This window comes from Lontra canadensis, unplaced genomic scaffold (assembly GCF_010015895.1).
Source record: "Lontra canadensis isolate GAN:19392208 unplaced genomic scaffold, GSC_riverotter_1.0 scaffold81, whole genome shotgun sequence".
Taxonomy (NCBI): domain Eukaryota; kingdom Metazoa; phylum Chordata; class Mammalia; order Carnivora; family Mustelidae; genus Lontra; species Lontra canadensis.
In genome coordinates, this window is record NW_022631075.1 from 8,842,471 (window position 1) to 8,862,186 (window position 19,716).

At 38.0% G+C, this 19,716-nt stretch overlaps 1 pseudogene; it reads right to left on the reverse strand.

Moving 5' to 3' along the window:
- Window positions 1-336: 336 nt before the first annotated feature.
- LOC116882150 lies at window positions 337-5,129 on the reverse strand (annotated as a pseudogene).
- Between the last annotated feature and the right edge of the window lie 14,587 nt (window positions 5,130-19,716).

Genomic DNA, 19,716 nt, shown 5'->3' on the forward strand with positions numbered 1-19,716 from the left:
AGTTGGGAGTTCCTAGGAAGATGGTCCTTTGTCAATCAATTCTTCATCAGTCTATACATCCAAAATTCTTCTCAAGGTAACATGAGTCTTTTTATTTTTTTAAAACAGTCATTCTTGCTTTAAGAACTCATAATGGAGGAGCACCTGGGTGGCTCAGTGGGATAAAGCCTCTGCCTTCAGCCCGGGTCATGGTCCCAGGGTCCTGGAATCGAGCCCCGCATCGGGCTCTCTGCTCAGCAGGGAGCCTGCTTCCTCCTCTCTCTCTGCCTGCTTCTCTGCCTACTTGTGATCTCCATCTGTCAAATAAATAAAGAAAATCTTTAAAAAAATCATAATGGAGCCTAGTGCTCCTACTGCTAATGCCTTTTTATGCAACTGGAGTAATACCACGCTGCTGTTTTCTATGGGTTTCTCAAACCATTTATAAATTGTACCTCATTAGCAAGTCAATGTCATTTCTGTCCAGTGAGTGCACAGCCTGCAGAATTGCACTGCTCTTAGAGTTTGTAAGCACTTTCAGCACCACAAGCTAGGCTCGTTCCTTCATGGCTTGATTCTTAGTGCTGATGGGAGAGTTACGTAAGGCTGCATGAAATGCCGGAAGCATGTCCCCTTACTACAGAATGCCATCCACCTTGCTAAGGTCCGGGCCTGGCTCAGTGTCTGCTGCTGCCACCGCCTCTTCCTGCTTGTCCACGAATTTGTTCTCATCAAACTCATCAATGTCCACCTAGTGGAAGTGCTAGGACAGTGTGCTCTGGGCCACAGTAGCAGGGGTGTGGGGAAGGTGGGCACAGACTTGGCGCCCACCCAGCTGGCTCTACTCTGGGTCCAAACTTGGCCCTACCCTGCTGGACGCTGGCTAAGCCTGGGGCCTAGTTATCTTTTTTTTTTTTTTTAAGATTTATTTGACAGGGTGCCTGGGTGGCTCAGTGGGCTAAAGCCTCTGTCTTCGGCTCCGGTCCTGATCCCAGAGTTCTGGGATCGAGCCCCACATCAGACTCTCTGCTAAGCGGGGAGCCTGCTTCCACCTCCCCTCTCTGCCTGCCTCTCTGCCTACTTGTGATCTCTGTCTGTCAAATAAATAAAATCTTTAAAAATGATTTATTTGACAGAGAGAGATACAGTCAGAGAGGGAACACGAGCTGTGGTAGCTGAGCAGGGAGCCCGATGTGGGCCTGGATCCCAGGACCTTGGGATCATAACCTGAGCATCTTTAGCCAATCAAAAAAGCAAAAGTTTATTTTAAAACTTCTAATATTTTACCCTTATCACTCTGTAATAAAATGTGCCATCCAAATCGAAAAAGAATAAGAAGGAGGAGGAGGAGGAGGAGGCAGACACTTAATGACTGAGACAACCAGGCACCCCCAGCCATCCTTTTTTAAATATGCTTCAGCTTATCAATCTCAAGTCTCAGAACTGGATGCTTTAAATTCTGATTGCTCATAGCTGTTAAAGCAAAGCTGTTATTTTTCTTTCTGTAGCTATTATACCTCTATCGATGTAGTTTTTAAACTTACACTCCTTTCCTTTGGAAATCGTCTCACACTCTTGACTCAGAGAGCTTCCTAATCACTTTTTTTCCTCTTTCCCAACAGTTCATCCAATCTATCACGTCTTCTTTTAAAATACTTCTTGGGTCTCTTTTTTTCTTCCACTTCAGTAACTCCCAACTATAATTTGGGCCTAGTCACTTCTTCCCTGAATTACTACAGTCATCTCCTAACTGGTCTTCCTATCTCTATTCTTTCTCCAATTCCTATTCATCCTCTGACCTACTGCCACTTCCTAATGCATCATTTTGACTGTAGTTTAGTATAGTCGTTCAGGGCTTAGACTTTGGAGCTAGACTATTGGGTTCAAATCTCAGCTCTACTGTTTATGAGCTCTGTGAGCTTGGGGGATTCACTTAACATAAAAGCATTATTTCATTCATCTTTCAAATATGGCTAATAATGGTACCTATCTCCTAGAGTGGAATAAATTAAATATCACATAAAAGTTAGCCCCCGGCTTGGTGCATGATAAACATGTAATATGCGTGAACTAGTATTATTGTATCTACTGTTACCACCCTGCTGATCAAAAATCCCCAGTGTTTTCCACTGCCTATCAAAAAAACTGAAATATATTTTACCTAACATCTAAAGCTATAATGCCAAACTACTACAAACTGGCTTGATTACTTTGAACAAGTTACCTGTTTCTTCACCTATAAAATGAAGGGGACAAATTAAATTATCTCAAATGACCCTTCAAGGCCAGACATTCTATAATTCAACATTCTAGTCATTTTTTCCTCTCCTATCCAATTGTACTAATCCTAGTTCTCAAAAAAAAAAATAAAATGTCACTCCCCACTTGCCCTTCAAGATGTTGTTCAAATGGTATCCCCTTCATGAATCCTTCAGTCAGATGAGATCAGTCTCTTCTCTGAAGTCTTAGAACTATTAGTTTAGTTGGCTCTGTGATACTGATCACATTCTACCTATGGACATATGTCTTATACCCCCCACCAGACTAAAATACAGGTACTGTATCTTTTTCAGCTATGTATTCAGCTCACTGTGTTCAATACTATGCCTCTTACAATGTAGGATATTACGATGCTTATTGAATACTTGAAGAATGAAGTTTTACTTATATGTGACACAGAATTTTCATCACTTGATAGCGTATGTATCTTCAACTAATTCATGTTTCTTGAACATATTTAAAAGACATATTTAAAGAATATTCAGGAACACACACAAAAAAAAAACAAATAATCCAATTTAAAATGGGCAGCGGACCTGAATGATATATTTCCAAAGAAGACATACAAATGACTGACAGACACATGAAAAGATACTCAACATTGCTCTTCATCAGGAAATTGCAAATCACAATAAGATATTGCTTGACACATATCAGAATGGATAAAATCAAAAAAAGATAAGAAATAACAAGTGTCGGTAAGGATGTGGAGAAAAAGGAATCCTTGTGCCCTATTGGTGGGAAAGTAAATTTGTATGGCCACTGTGGAAAACAATATGAAAGTTCTTCAAAATATTAAAAATAAAAATACCATATGACCCAATAATTCCACTACTGGGTATTTACTCAAAGAAAACAAAAACACTAATTCAAAGAGATATATGCACCCCTATGTTTACTGCATTATTATTTACAGTAGCCAAGATATGGAAGCCACCCAAATGTCCATCAATAGTTGGATGGATAAAAAAAGATGTGATATGTATATACGATGGTATATACTCAGCCATAAAAATAAAGGATGAGATGATGAAGCCAATATTTACATTCAAATTTGCTTAACAAGAATCACTACTGTTTAACAAATATACCATACATATCATAGTATATTTATACTTTTTAACCTGCCTTTTCACTCAATAAATATTATAGAATCTTTAAATGTCTGTAAATATAACTCTACGTTGTCATTTCAAATGCATTTTTAGTATTTCATTATAAGGTGTACCAAAATTTATTTAGTCTCTTATTGATAGAAATTTTGGTTATACCCAGTTTTTCACAATTTTAATATTATTGTGCCAAAGCCTTTTATGTACATACATCATCATGCATATGAATTACTATTTCCTCAGAATAAGTTCTCGGAACTTTTATGACACTTTCAGGATGTGACAAGAATGATCTACAAAATATTGCAAGGAAAGAGCTAAGCCAATTGCTTTATAAAGTTAAGCACAAATTCAAAAACAAAGATGTGTTTAATGGAGAGTACAGAAAGAAAAAACAAAAGCAAAATAACAAATATCAAAGAATAAGAAAATTTATATACAGAGTCAAGGAGGTAAGTGAGGAAGAGAAAACTAAAAACTAAAGATAAGACCTATGAAAATTTGAGAATGGGTGAGTAAGAGAGAAGAATATTATCTGGTGGTAGCCTTAATGGATAAAATGGACAGACTGACAGTGTAAAATGAGAAATTTGGATCATGGGGTTCTTTTCAAAATTATTTTTAGAGCAGAGAGAAGGCCAGGGACATGGTCTTATGTTGAGGTACCACTCAAAGGAGAAAGAGACAGCTAATAGAAGAGCTAACATGATAACTCCAGAAGTGAATGGCAGGATCCAGTTGTTGGAAAAGAGAAATACCCTCAGCTCTGCCAGCCTCACTGCTGAGTTCAACACAACATTGGAGGAGAGAATTTTCAACAAATCTTTGAAGGCTGCTGTTTTCAGGGGCACCTGGGAGGAAGGGGAAATGGTGGTCAAGGTGACACAAGGAATCTGGTTGCAGAAGGTGCTGAAACTGGCAGAATTCAGACTTCTCAAAGCACTAGAAAGAGCAAAAAAGGGATAGGCAATATTTGATTGACAAGTATTAGAATTTCTCTGAAATTTTTTAAATGTCAAATGCTGTGAAATATGTCTGGATCAAAACAAGAAGGTTTGCTGTATGATTTTCTTCTCAAACTCTTGCAGAGAAATGAAATAGCAGATGTATTGATGAAATCAAAGAATATAGTACATAGCAATGGATAGGTAAGGGAAGAAACTGAAGTAAGAGAGAAGCAAGGAAAGGCTACCATTATATGTAGAGGACACACCTCTCTTATGGAAACCGATGCCATGTTTGAAAGAAACAGAAGTCTAAAGACAAAAAGGGGATGGTTTCTAAATAACCAGTTAAATCTTTTTCAGATGAAATCATTCTGGTAAGATGCACAGAAGGCCAGAGAAGCTAAAATCAGACGAAATGAAAAGTTATAAATATGTAAGTTAAAGGCAAATATCCTAGTAACAAATTTTGTAAGTGGTGAAAATGCTTGGCATCTACTTTTTAGGGGAAAAAAAGACACAGGACTAACTTGGGAAATCAAAATAAAGATCAAAATAAAATAAAATAAATTGGAGAATTTTAAGTTGTTATATAGTCTAAGACTGAGCAAGCAGATTGGGTGGTATAAAGTTATCCTAATAGGAACCACTGAGGTAGCTGTCTGGAAAAATAAATCCAAACTACAGGAAGGTCACATTCTAGTACCTGGAAGAAGACAAAGTGGGTGTGATCAAGTTGGAGGTGTTAGGAGAATTAATATAGTGAAGAAAAAAAATGCCTGAATTTAGTCATCAGTCATACCTCAGCTTGCATTTTAGTCCCGAAATTTACTAATTATATAACCAAGACAAGTTATCTTCTCTAAGCTTTGGTTTCTTTATTGTAAAATAAGCATAATAATGGTATGGACCACAGAGGGCTATTGTAAGAAATTGGTAAGATAATATACATAAAGTTCTTAGAGGAGTTCCTGGCATATAAGAAGTGCTCGATAAATATAGGGATATCAGGGAAAATGTTCCCAAAACTTTTAATAGTTATATCTCTTAGTGGTAAGATTTATAGACTTCTTTACTTCCTCCTTTGTTTATCTCTTGAATGGACTTTTTTTAAGTTCAGTAGTTAATATGCAGTGTTATATTAGTCTCAGTACAATGTGCTGATTCAACAATTCCATATATCACTCAATGCTCATCAAAACAAGTGCACTCCTTAATCCCCATCACCTATTTTACCCAACCCCCCCCCCTAATCCCCACTGCCTACTTTACCCATCCCACTCCCACCCACCTCCCCTCTGGTAACCATCAGTTTGTTTCCAATAGCTAAGTGTCTGTTTCTTGGTTTGCCTCTCTATATATTTCTTTCCCTTTGCTTGTTTTTCATTTTGTTTTGTTTTTTAAATTCCACATATGAGTAAAATCATATGGTATTTGTCTTTCTCTGGCTGACTTATTTTGCTAAGTTTTATGCTCTCTAGCTCCATCCATGTCATTGCAAATGGCAAGATTATATTCTTGTTAATGGCTAAATAAGATACCATTGTATATGTATAACACATCTCCTTTATCCATTCATCTATCAATAGACATTTGGTCTCCTTCCATATCTTGGCTATTATAAACAATGATGCTATAAATATTGGGGTACATATATCCCTTTAAATTAATGTGCTTGCATTTGGGGGTAAACATCCAGTAGTGTGTTTACTGGATTGGAGGTAGTTCTATTTTTAACTTTTTGAGGGACCTCCATACGGTTTCCCACAATGGCTGCACCAGTTTACATTCTGACCAACAGTGCAAAAGGGTTCCTTTTTCTCCATATCCTCACAATCATTTGTTTCTTGTGTTGTTGATTTTAGCTCTTCTGACAAGTATGAGATGATACCTCATTGAAGTTTTGATTTGCATTTCCCTGATGATGAATGATGTTGAGCATCTTTTCATTTGAATGGACTTCTTAAATAATCTTATTTTGAAATAGTTTATGACTCACAAGAAATAGCAAAATTATTATAGAGTTCTTATATACATTTCGCACAGTCTCTACCGATGTTAATATCTTACATAACCATAGAACATCAAAACCAGAATGTTAGCATTGCTACAATACTATTAACTAAGGTACAAACCTTATTTAACATTCACCAGTTTTTATACGCACTTTTTTGGCATGCAGTTCTATAAAATTTTATTACATGTGTAGATCTGAGTAACCATCAACACAATCAGGACACAGAACTGTTCATTGGGCTTTTTAAAATGATAGTTTAGCATGTTTTCTTTCTTAAAAAAAAGTATTATAATTACAAAATTATAATATTTTTCTTGTCCTTTAAAATATTCCTGCCAAAACTTCTAAGATGAAGGAAAAAAAACAGAAGTTTATAGCAGTAAATATCTACATTAGAAAAAAGAAAGGTCTTAAATAAACCACCTAACATTACACTTCAAGGAGCTAGAAAAAGAAAAACAAAGCCAAAGTTAGCAGAAGGAAAAACTAATAAAGGTTAAAGCAGAAAGAAATGAAATAGAAAATAGAAAGCAATAGAAAAGATTGTGAAATTGGAGGAGGAGATGAACCATGAAAGACTTTGGACCCTGAAAAACAAAGTGAGGGTTTTGGAAGGGAGGGGCGTTGGGGGGCTGGGTGTGCCTGGAACACTTAAAAGAAATTAAAAAAAAAAAAAACTAAGAGCTGGTTTATCGAAAAGATAAAGAAAATTAAGAGACCTTTAGCTAGACCAACTAAGAAAACAAGAAAGAGAAAGCAAATAAATAAAATCAGAAATGAAAGATATTACAACTGGTACTATACACATACAAAGGATCATAGAGACTACTATGAACAATTATAAACCAAAAAATTGGACAACCTAAAAGAAAGGAGTAAATTATTAGAAATATGCAACTTAGAAAGATTGAATCATAAAGAAATAGAAATTCTGAACAGACCAATTATGACCTAGAAAATTAAAATAGTAATCCAAAACCTCCAAACAAAGGAAAGCTCAGAATATAACCAGATGGCTTCATAGGTGAATTCTAACAAATACTTGAAGAAAAAATAACATAAATACTTCTCAAAATCTTTCAAAAAATTGAAGAGGAGGGAACACTCTCAAACATATTGTATGAGACCAGTACCCTGATACCAAAGCCAAATAAGGACAGTATGAGAAAAAAAAAACTACCAACCAACATCTCTGATGAATATACATGTAAAAATTCTCAACAAAATACTAGCAAACCAAATTCAACAGCATATTAAAAGGATCAGATGCCAGAAAATAAAAATTAAAATAAAAAAATAATAAAAGGATCATATGCCATTATCCAGTGGGATTTATCCCTTGGATACAAGGATGATTCAACATACACAAATCAATAGATGTGATACATTACACTAAAAAAATGAAAGATAAAAATCATATGATTCAGTAGATGCAAAAAAAGCATATGACAAAATTCAGCATCGTTTCATGATAAAAAAAAGTGGGGGAGGAGTCAAGATGGCAGAGAAGTAGCAGGCTGAGACTACTTCAGGTAGCAGGAGATCAGCTAGATAGCTTATCTAAAGATTGCAAACACCTACAAATCCAACGGGAGATGGAAGAGAAGAACAGCAATTCCAGAAACAGAAAATCAACCACTTTCTGAAAGGTAGGACTGGCAGAGAAGTGAATCCAAAGCGTCGGGAAGATAGACCGCGGGGGGAGGGGCCAGCTCCGGGCAAGCGGCGGAGCAACGGAACACAAAATCAGGACTTTTAGAAGTCTGTTCCGCTGAGGGACATCACTCCAGAGGCTAAACCGGCGTGAAGCCCACTCGGGGTCAGCATGGCCTCAGATCCCACAGGGTCACAGAAGGATCGGGGGTGTCTGAGTGTCGCAGAGCTTACAGGTATTAGAACGGGGAAGCCGGCTACAGAGACAGAGCCAAGGAGTGAGCTCTCAGCTCGGGGTTACCTTGAACCGGTCACAGGCTCGGTCAGCTCAGAGCGCGGCCGGAGGCCAGGGAGACGGGAGTAATTGGGCGCTGTTCTCTGAGGGCGCACTGAGGAGTGGGGCCCCGGGCTCTCGGCTACTCCCGGCCGGAGACTGGGAGGCCGCCATCTTCATTCCCGTTCTCCGGACTCTACGGAAAGCGCTCAGGGAACAAAAGCTCCCGAAAGCAAACCCGAGCGGATTACTCAGCCTGGCCCCTGGTAAGGGCGGTGCAACTCCGCCTGGGGCAAAGACACTTGAGAATCACTACAACAGTCCCCTCCCCGAGAAGATCAACAAGAAATCCAGCCAGGACCAACTTCACCTACCAAGGAGTGCAGTTTCAATACCAAGGAGAGCAGCGGAATTCCAGAGGAGAAAGCAAAGCATGGAACTCATGGCTTTCTCCCCATGTTTCTTTAGCCTTGCAGTTAATTTTTTTTTTCAGTTTTTTTCTCTTCTTCTGCCAAATATTTTTTAACTTTTACCCCTTTCTTTTTAAACGTTTTTTAACTAGTTTATCTAAAATATATTTTTTTATTTTTTCTTTATTCGTTTTCTTTTTTTAATTGTTTTATTTTTTTTTCTTTATGAACCTCTTTTTATCCCCTTTCTCCCCCCTCATGATGTGGGATCTCTTCTGATTTGGTTAAAGCATATTTTCCTGGGGTTGTTGGCACCCTTTTAGTTTTTTACTTGCTCCTTCATATACTCTTATCTGGAAAAAATGACAAGGCGGAAAAATTCACCACAAAAAAAAGAACAAGAAGCAGTACCAAAGGTTAGGGACCTAATCAATACAGACATTGGTAATATGTCAGATCTAGAGTTCAGAATGACGATTCTCAAGGTTCTAGCAGGGCTCGAAAAAGGCATGGAAGATATTAGAGAAATGTTCTCGGGAGATATAAAAGCCCTTTCTGGAGAAATAAAAGAACTAAAATCTAACCAAGTTGAAATCAAAAAAGCTATTAATGAGGTGCAATAAAAAATGGAGGCTCTCACTGCTAGGATAAATGAGGCAGAAGAAAGAATTAGCAATTAGAAGACCAAATGACAGAGAATAAAGAAGCTGAGCAAAAGAGGGACAAACAGCTACTGGACCACGCGGGGAGAATTCGAGAGATAAGTGACACCATAAGATGAAACAACATTAGAATAATTGGGATTCCAGAAGAAGAAGAAAGAGAGAGGGGAGCAGAAGGTATATTGGAGAGAATTATTGGAGAGAATTTCCCTAATATGGCAAAGGGGACAAGGATCAAAATCCAGAAGGTTCAGAGAACCCTCAATATCAATAAGAATAGGTCCACACCCCGTCACCTGATAGTCAAATTTACAAGTCTTAGTGACAAAGAGAAAATCCTGAAAGCACCCCGGGAAAAGAAGCCTGTAACATACAATGGTAAAAATATTAGATTGGCAGCAGACTTATCCACAGAGACCTGGCAGGCCAGAAAGAGCTGGCATGATATATTCAGAGCACTAAATGAGAAAAACATGCAGCCAAGAATACTATATCCAGCTAGGCTATCATTGAAAATAGAAGGAGAGATTAAAAGCTTCCAGGACAAATAAAAACTGAAAGAATTTGCAAACACCAAACCAACTCTACAGGAAATATTGAAAGGGGTCCTCTAAGCAAAGAGAGACCCTAAAAGTAGGAGAACAGAAAGGAACAGAGACAATATACAATAACAGTCACCTTACAGGCAATACAGTGGCACTAAATTCATATCTCTCAATAGTTACCCTGAATGTTAATGGGCTAAATGCCCCAATCAAAAGACACAGGGTCTCAGAATGGATAAAAAAACAAAACCCATCTATATGTTGCCTACAAGAAACTCATTTTAAACCTGAAGACACCTCCAGATTTAAAGTGAAGGGGTGGAAAAGAATTTACCATGTTAATGGATATCAGAAGAAAGCAGGAATGGCAATCCTTATATCAGATCAATTAGATTTTAAGCCAAAGACTATAATAAGAGATGAGGAAGGACACCATATCATACTCAAAGATCTGTCCAACGAGAAGATCTAACAATTTTAAATATCTATGCCCCTAACGTGGGAGCAGCCAACTATATAACCAATTAATAACAAAATCAAAGAAACACATCAACAATAACACAATAATAGTAGGGGATTTTAACACTCTCCTCACTGAAATGGACAGTCCATCCAAGCAAAAGATCAACAAGGAAATAAAGAACTTAAATGCCACACTGGACCAGATGGACATCATAGATATATTCAGAACATTTCATCCCAAAGCAACAGAATACACATTCTTCTCTAGTGTACATGGAACATTCTCCAGAATAGATCACATCCTAGGTCCTAAATCAGGTCTCAACCAGTATCAAAAGATTGGGATCATTCCCTGCATATTTTCAGACCACAATGCTCTGAAGCTAGAACTCAATCACAAGAGGAAATTTGGAAAGAACCCAAATACATGGAGACTAAACAGCATCCTTCTAAAGAATGAATGGGACAACCAGGAAATTAAAGAAGAATTGAAAAAATTCATGGAAACAAATGATAATGAAAACACAACGGTTCAAAATCTGTGGGACACAACAAAGGCAGTCCTGAGAGGAAAATATATAGCGGTACAAGCCTTCCTCAAGAAACAAGAAAGGTCTCAGATACACAACCTAACCCTACACCTAAAGGAGCTGGAGAAAGAACAAGAAAGAAACCCTAAACCCAGCAGAAGAGAAATCATAAATATCAGAGCAGAAATCAATGAAATAGAAACAAAAAAAAAATAGAACAAATCAACGAAACTAGGAGCTGGTTCTTTGAAAGAATTAATAAGATTGATAAACCCCTGGCCAGACTTATCAAAAAGAAAAGGGAAAGGATCCAAATAAATAAAATCATGAATGAAAGAGGAGAGATCACAACCAACACCAAAGAAATACAGACAATTATACGACATACCATGAGCAACTCTACGCCAACAAATTTGACAATCTTGAAGAAATGGATGCATTCCTAGAGACATATAAACTACCACACCTGAACCAGGAAGAAATAGAAAGCCTGAACAGACCCATAACCAATAAGGAGATTGAAACAGTCATCAAAGATCTCCAAACAAACAAAAGCCCAGGGCCAGACGGCTTCCCGGGGGAATTCTACCAAACATTTAAAGAAGAACTAATTCCTATTCTCCTGAAACTGTTCCAAAAAATAGAAATGGAAGGAAAACTTCCAAACTCATTTTACGAGGCCTGCATCACTTTGATCCCAAAACCAGACAAGGATCCCAACAAAAAAGAGAACTACAGACCAATATCCTTGATGAACACAGATGCAAATATTCTCACCAAAATACTAGCCAATAGGATCCAACAGTACATTAAAAGGATTATTCCAGGGCTGCAAGTTTGGTTCAATATCCACAAATCAATCAATGTGATACAACAGATTAATAAAAGAAAGAACAAGAACCATATGATACTCTCAATAGATGCTGAAAAAGCATTTGACAAAGTAAAGCATCCTTTCCTGATCAAAACTCCTCAAAGTGTAGGGATAGAGGGCACATACCTCAATATTATCAAAGCCATCTATGAAATACTCACCGCAAATATCATTCTCAACGGAAAAAACTGAAAGCTTTTCCGCTAAGGTCAGGAACACGGCAGGGATGTCCATTATCACCACTGCTATTCAACATAGTACTAGAAGCCCTAGCCTCAGCAATCAGACAACAAAAGGAAATTAAAGGCATCCAAATCGGCAAAGAAGAAGTCAAACTATCACTCTTCACAGATGATATGATACTATATGTGGAAAACCCAAAAGACTCCACTCCAAAACTGCTAGAACTTGTACAGGCATTCAGTAAAGTGTCAGGATATAAAATCAATGCACAGAAATCAGTTGCATTTCTCTACACCAACAACAAGACAGAAGAAAGAGAAATTAAGAGGTCAATCCCATTTACAATTGCACCCAAATCCAGAAGATACCTAGGAATAAACCTAACCAAAGAGGCTAAGAATCTATACACAGAAAACTATAAAGTACTCTGAAAGAAATTGAGGAAGACACAAAGAAATGGAAAAAATGTTCCATGCTCCTGGATTGGAAGAATAAATATTGTGAAAATGTCTATATTACCATCTACACATTTAATGCAATCCCTACCAAAATCCCATCCATTTTTTTCAAAGAAATGGAACAAATAATCCTTAAATTTATATGGAACCAGAAAAGACCTTGAATAGCCAAAGGAATATTGAAAAAGAAAGCCAAAGTTGGTGGCATCACAATTCTGGACTTCAAGCTCTATTACAAAGCTGTCATCATCAAGACAGCATGGTACTGGCACAAAAACAGACACATAGATCAATGGAACAGAATAGACAGCCCAGAAATAGACCCTCAACTCTATGGTCAACTAATCTTCGACAAAGCAGGAAAGAATGTCCAATGGAAAAAAGACAGCCTCTTCAATAAATGGTATTGGGAAAATTGGACAGCCACATGCAGAAAAATGAAAATGGATCATCTCCTTACACCACACATGAATATAGACTCAAAATGGATGAAGGACCTCAATGTGAGAAAGGAATCCATCAAAATCCTTGAGGAGAACACAGGCAGCAACCTCTTCGACCTCAGCCGCAGCAACATCTTCCTAGGAACATCACCAAAGGCAAGGGAAGCAAGGGCAAAAATGAACTATTGGGATTTTATCAAGATCAAAAGCTTTTGCACAGCAAAGGAAACAGTTAACAAAACCAAAAGACAATCAATGGGAGAAGATATTTGAAAACGACATATCAGATAAAGGGCTAGTGTCCAAAATCTATAAAGAACTTAGCAAACTCAACACCCAAAGAACAAATAATCCAATCAAGAAATGGGCAGAAGACATGAACAGACATGTCTGCAAAGAAGACATCCAGATGACCAACAGACACATGAAAAAGTGCTCCATATCACTCGGTATCAGGGAAATACAAATCAAAACCACAATGAGATATCACCTCACACCAGTCAGAATGGCTAAAATTAACAAGTCAGGAAATGACAGATGCTGGCGAGGATGCAGAGAAAGGGCAGCCCTCCTACACTGTTGGTGGGAATGCGAGCTGGTGCAACCACTCTGGAAAACAGCATGGAGGTTCCTCAAAATGTTGAAAATAGAACTACCCTATGCCCAAGCAATTGCACTGCTGGGTATTTACCCTAAAGATACAAACGTAGTGATCCGAAGGGGCACGTGCACCCAAATGTTTATAGCAGCAATGTCTACAATAGCCAAACTATGGAAAGAACCTAGATGTCCATCAACAGATGAATGGATAAAGAAGACGTGGTATATATACACAATGGAATACTATGCAGCCATCAAAAGAAATGAAATCTTGCCATTTGTGATGACGTGGATGGAACTAGAGGGTATCATGCTTAGCGAAATAAGTCAATCGGAGAAAGACAATTATCATATGATCTCCCTGATATGAGGGAGAGGAGATGCAACATGGGGGGTTAAGGGGGTAGGAGAAGAGTAAATGAAACAAAATGGGATTGGGAGGGAGACAAACCATAAGTGACTCTTAATCTCACAAAACAAACTGAGGGTTGCTGTGGGGAGGGGGGTTGGGAGGGGGTTGGGGTTATGGACATTGGGAAGGGTATGTGCTATGGTATGTGCTATGGTAGTATGTGTAAACCTGGCGATTCACAGACCTGTACCTCTGGGTATAAAAATATATGTTTATAAAAAATAAAATTAAAAATTTTAAAAAAAAAGTGGGTACTGAAGGAACATACCTCAATATAATAAAGGACCGTATATGACAAACCCACAACTAACGTCATACTCAGTGGTGAAAGGATGAAAACTTTTCTCTGAGATCAGGAACAAGACAAGGGTATCTATCCACTTTCACCATTTCTATTCACAACAGCACTAGAAGTCCTAGTCAGAGTGATTGGACAAGAAAAACAAAGGCCACCTAAACTGAAAAGAAAAATTAAAATTGTCTCTATTTGCATATATGACATGATACTATATACAGAAAACCCTAAAGACTACACCAAAAAACTTAGAACTAACACATGAATTCCATAAAGTTGCAGGATATAAAATCAACATACAAAAATCAGTTGTGTTTTTATATGCTAATAACAAAGTATCAAAAATTAAAAAAAAAAATAATCCAGGGACACCTGGCTGGTTCAGTCAGAGGAGCATGAGAATCTTGAACTCAGGTTTGTGAGTTCAAGCCATACGTTGGGTGTAGAGATTACTTAAAAATAAAATCTTTTTTAAAAAAAGAAAATAATCCAATTTACAATAGCATCAAAAATAATAAAGTACTTAGGAATAAATTGAACCAAGGAGGTAAAAGATGTCATTGAAAACTATAAGACTTTGATGAAAGAAATTGAAGAAGACTCAAATTAATGGGAATGTATCCTGAGTTCATGGATCAGAAGAACTAATATTGTTAAAATGTCCATACTAGCCAGTCATCTATAGATTCAATGCAATTGCTATTAAAATCACAATGGCATTTTTCACAGAAAAAAACCACAATCTCAAAATTTTATGGAGATAAGCAAAATAAAATTTTGTGGAAATAAAAATAGCCAAAGCAATCCTAAGAAACAAAAAGAAAGTGGGAGGCATCATGCTTCCTGATTTCAAATAATATTAACAAAGCTACAGTAATCAATTGTCCATCAACAGATGAATGGATAAAGAAGATGTGGTATATATATACAATGGAATACTATGCAGCCATCAAAAGAAATGAAATCTTGCCATTTGCAATGATGTGGGTGGAACTAGAGGGTATTATGTTGAGCGAAATAAGTCAATCAGAGAAAGTCAATTATCATATGGTCTCCCTGATATGAGGAATTTCAGAGGCAAGGTGAGGGAGTTTGGGGGGTAGAGAAGGAAAAAATGAAACAACATGGGATTGGGAGGGAGACAAACCATAAGTGACTCTTAATCTCACAAAACAAACTGAGGGTTGCTGGGGGTAGGGGGTTGTGAAGAGGGTGGTTGGGGATATTGGGGAGGGTATGTGATATGGTGAGGGCTGTGAAGTGTGTAAGCCTGACGATTCACAAACCTGTACCCCTGGAGCAAACAATACATTATATGTTAATAAAAATAATTAATAAAAAATCAGGAAAAAGTTAAAAACTTAAAAAAATTAAACCTTAATAAGAATGTAATTCCTTGGGGCGCCTGGGTGGTTCAGTGGGTTAGAGTCTCTGCTTTTGGCTCTGGTCATGATCCCAGGGCCCTGGGATCAAGCCCTGCATCAGGCTATCTGCTCAGTGGGGAGCCTGCTTCCCATCCCCCTCTCTCTGCTTGCCTCTCTGCCTACTTGTGATCTCTGTCAAATAAATAAATAAAATCTTTTTTAAAAAGAATGTAATTCTTTTTTACATAAAATCAATACATATAACTTAATAAAATAAAAATTCAGTAGCAAATAAGAAATAAAATCACAGAAAATTCCCTCAAAGTAGTACAAAAATGAATAGGAGTCAGAAAATAGAAAAAAAATTAGTGTCCTCCAGAATCAATCCAAGAGTTCTAATATCCAACTAATTAGTATTAGGTCCTGAAAAAAAGAGAGAGAGTAAAGAAGAAATTTTCAAAGAAATACCATTAGAGAATTTCCCAGACCTGAAAAATATGAGTATCCAGATTAAAAGTGTTCACAAAAGTTCCAGCAAAATGAATGTTAAAAGATTTGCCTATACCAAGGCACAGCACTGAAACTTCAGAAAAGTCCCAGGATGACACCTGTATAAGGGACTAACCAGTCCAGATAGGAAAAAGAAAGCAAAGGACCTAAAGGAAAAGAAATTTTTAGGAAAAGAAACCTTATGGTAGAAGAGTTAATATGAAGGAATATTTGAGAGAAGAGAAAAGAACAGGTGGGAGGCATATTTGATAGAACTTGGAAACAATTAAAGAATGCTATTTACTTTGATTATAATAATATAAACACTGACACCAGTTTAATGAAAAAAATGGTGACATGACTATATTGAAAAGATGATGAAAATTAGGTAAAATATATGAGAAAGCTAAATTTTTATCTATACCACAAAAAAATAGATATTAAAAATTTTAAGTCAATAAGTAGTGAGTGAGGACATTGTCTAGAATTATGGAAGGAAATAATAGAAGAAACAGCTAAAAATGTTGAAAGTGGTTGCTTCCAAGGAGTCAGACCCAGGCATAGGTTAGTAAGAGGTGGGGAACTGCTGATTTTTATCATAAATGCTTTAAATTTTAAACTATGCAAATAAGTTACTTTGATTTCTTAAAAAATAACACACTTCTGCTTCTTGGAATTTGGGATAAGTATATTTTTCCTTATTCTCCCCACTAAGAACAACTAAAAACCCTGGAAATTATATATAAAACAAGCATAGGAAGACTCTTGAAGGTGGAGAAAAAAAAAATCAGACCACCTAGGGACTTCCATTGTTGAGGAACAACATGGCTGTAAATTCCTCCAGTTTTCTTTTTGCCTAATATATCTCAGAGATGAAGAATCTAGCAATCCAGAAACACTAGTGGGTACAGATAAAAAGAAACCACCAATTAAAAACTGCTTTCACTAGTCCAAGGACCAGGAAAGCATAGCAACAGTAAACTTTTAGACAATTATTATTATACTCTGGTTAAACATCATAGAAAACAACAGTAGCACCACTTTTATCCATGCAAGCAAAGGCTGAATGGAAAACAGTCATCCACTCTTGCAAAGCCATAAGATGCTGCCCAAAACCTCCACTGGGTCATACCAGAGAAGACCATGTAAGGAGTTGGAACTTCAACACTCCTTGGCAATAATGAGGTCCCTAGAAATCACCTGAGCAGCATAGACTTCCACACACCCCCAGAAGTAAAAATGTGACCTCCACACTGATGTTGGTGATGTTAGAGAAAGCTGAGAGTCAGGTTTTCCATCATTGTTCAACATAAATGAGACCACTCTAAAACTTTTAGTGTTAGTGAAAGTCAGAAGGGCAGCAGTAACAAGACATATCCACATATCCACCCTTCCCAGCCAGGGAATCATCAATGGATACCTAATGAGGAGATGGAAACCTTACCCTTGACCAGCAGTAATGAAGATTCCCCCCAACCTTGGCTGTCAATTGAGGTTGAATAGGAAATATAGACTTGTACCCCTACCTGGAAATAATGAGGTGACACCCTTCTTACCCTGCCAAATCAGTATCAAAAAAGGTCAGCTAAAATAGAAGGTTTAAATAAGATCCAGAGCCTCATATAGCCAAAATGTCCAAACTTCAACTGAAAATTTCTTAGCATACAAGGAACCAAGAAGATCTCGAACTGAATGAAAAAAGACAAAATAAATGGTAACACCAAGATAACACAGAGGTTAGAATTATTTGTCAAATATTATAAACCATCATCATAATCATGTTCTAATAGGCAATTGTAAAGACACTTGAAGCAAATGAAGAGATAGAGAAACTTGGGGAAAAAATAGAAAGTCTCAACAAAGGAATAAAAGATAACAAAATGCAAATTTTAATAAAATCACAGAAATATAAGGCCAGTTGATGGTCCCAACAGCAGAATGGAGGGGATAGAGGAAACAATCAGTGACCTAGAAGACAAAACAGTAATTACCCAATCTGAACAATACACAAAGCTGCACTGACTTGTGGTATTATAACAAGAGATCTAATATATATGTCATTGGAGTTCTGGAAGGAGAGGAGAGGTTACATGTGAAAAAAATGTTCAAAAAAAATAATGGCTGGGAGGAGGAGTCAAGATGGCGGAGAAGTAGCAGCTGAAACTACTTCAGGTTGCGGGAGATCAGCTAGATAGCTTATCTAAAGATTGCAAACACCTACAAATCCAACGGGAGATCGAAGAGAAGAAGAACAGCAATTCTAGAAACAGAAAATCAACCACTTGCTGAAAGGTAGGACTGGCGGAGAAGTGAATCCAAAGGGACGGGAAGACAGACCCCGGGGGGAGGGGCCGGCTCCCGGCAAGCGGCGGAGCAACGGAGCATAAAATCGGGACTTTTAAAAGTCTGTTCCGCTGAGGGACATCGCTCCAGAGGCTTAACTGGGGTGAAGCCCACGCGGGGCCAGTGTGGCCTCAGGTCCCGCAGGGTCACAGAAGGATCGGGGTGTCTGAGTGTCGCAGAGCTCGCAGGTATTAGAACAGGGAAGCTGGCTACAGAGACGGAGCCGAGGAGTGAGCTCACAGCTCGGGCTTACCTTGAACCGGTCGCAGGCTCGGTGAGCTCGGAGCGCAGCCGGAGGCCAGGCAGACGGGAGTAATTGGACGCTGTTCCCTGAGGGCGCACTGAGGAGTGGGACCCCGAGCTCTCGGCTCCTCCGGGCCGGAGACTGGGAGGCCGCCATCTTCCTTCCCGTCCTCCGGACTCTACGGAAAGCGCTCAGGGAACAAAAGCTCCCGAAAGCAAACCCGAGCGGATTACTCAGCCCGGCCCCTGGTAAGGGCGGTGCGACTCCGCCTGGGGCAAAGACACTTGAGAATCACTACAACAGGCCCCTCCCCCAGAAGATCAACAAGAAACCCAGCCAGAACCAAGTTCACTTACGAGGAGTGCGGTTTCAATACCAAGGAGAGCAGCGGAATTCCAGAGGAGGAGAAAGCAAAGCACGGAACTCATGGCTTCCTCCCCATGATTCTTTAGCCTTGCAGTTAATTTAATTTTTTTTTCTTTTTCAATTTTTTTCTCTTCTTCTGCTAAATTTTTTTAAACTTTTACCCTTTTCTATTTAACGTTTTTTAACTAGTTTATCCAATATATATATATTTTTTCCTTTTTATATTTTTTTCATTATTGGTTTTCTTTTTTTTATTTGTTTCTTTTTTCTTTTTTATTTTATTTATTTTTTTTTCTTTCTGAACCTCTTTTTATCCCCTTCCCCCCCCCCTCACGATTTGGGATCTCTTCTGATTTGGCTAAAGCATATTTTCCTGAGGTTGTTGCCACCCTTTTAGTATCTTACTTACTCCTTCATATACTCTTATCTGGACAAAATGACAAGGCGGAAAAATTCACCACAAAAAAAAGAACAAGAGGCAGTACCAAAGGCTAAGGACCTAATCAATACAGACATTGGTAATATGTCAGATTTAGAGTTCAGAATGACGATTCTCAAGGTTCTAGCTGGGCTCGAAAAAGGCATGGAAGATATTAGAGAAACCCTCTTGGGAGATATAAAAGCCCTTTCTGGAGAAATAAAAGAACTAAAATCTAATCAAGTTGAAATAAAAAAAGCTATTAATGAGGTGCAATCAAAAATGGAGGCTCTCACTGCTAGGATAAATGAGGCAGAAGAAAGAATTAGCGATATAGAAGACCAAATGACAGAGAATAA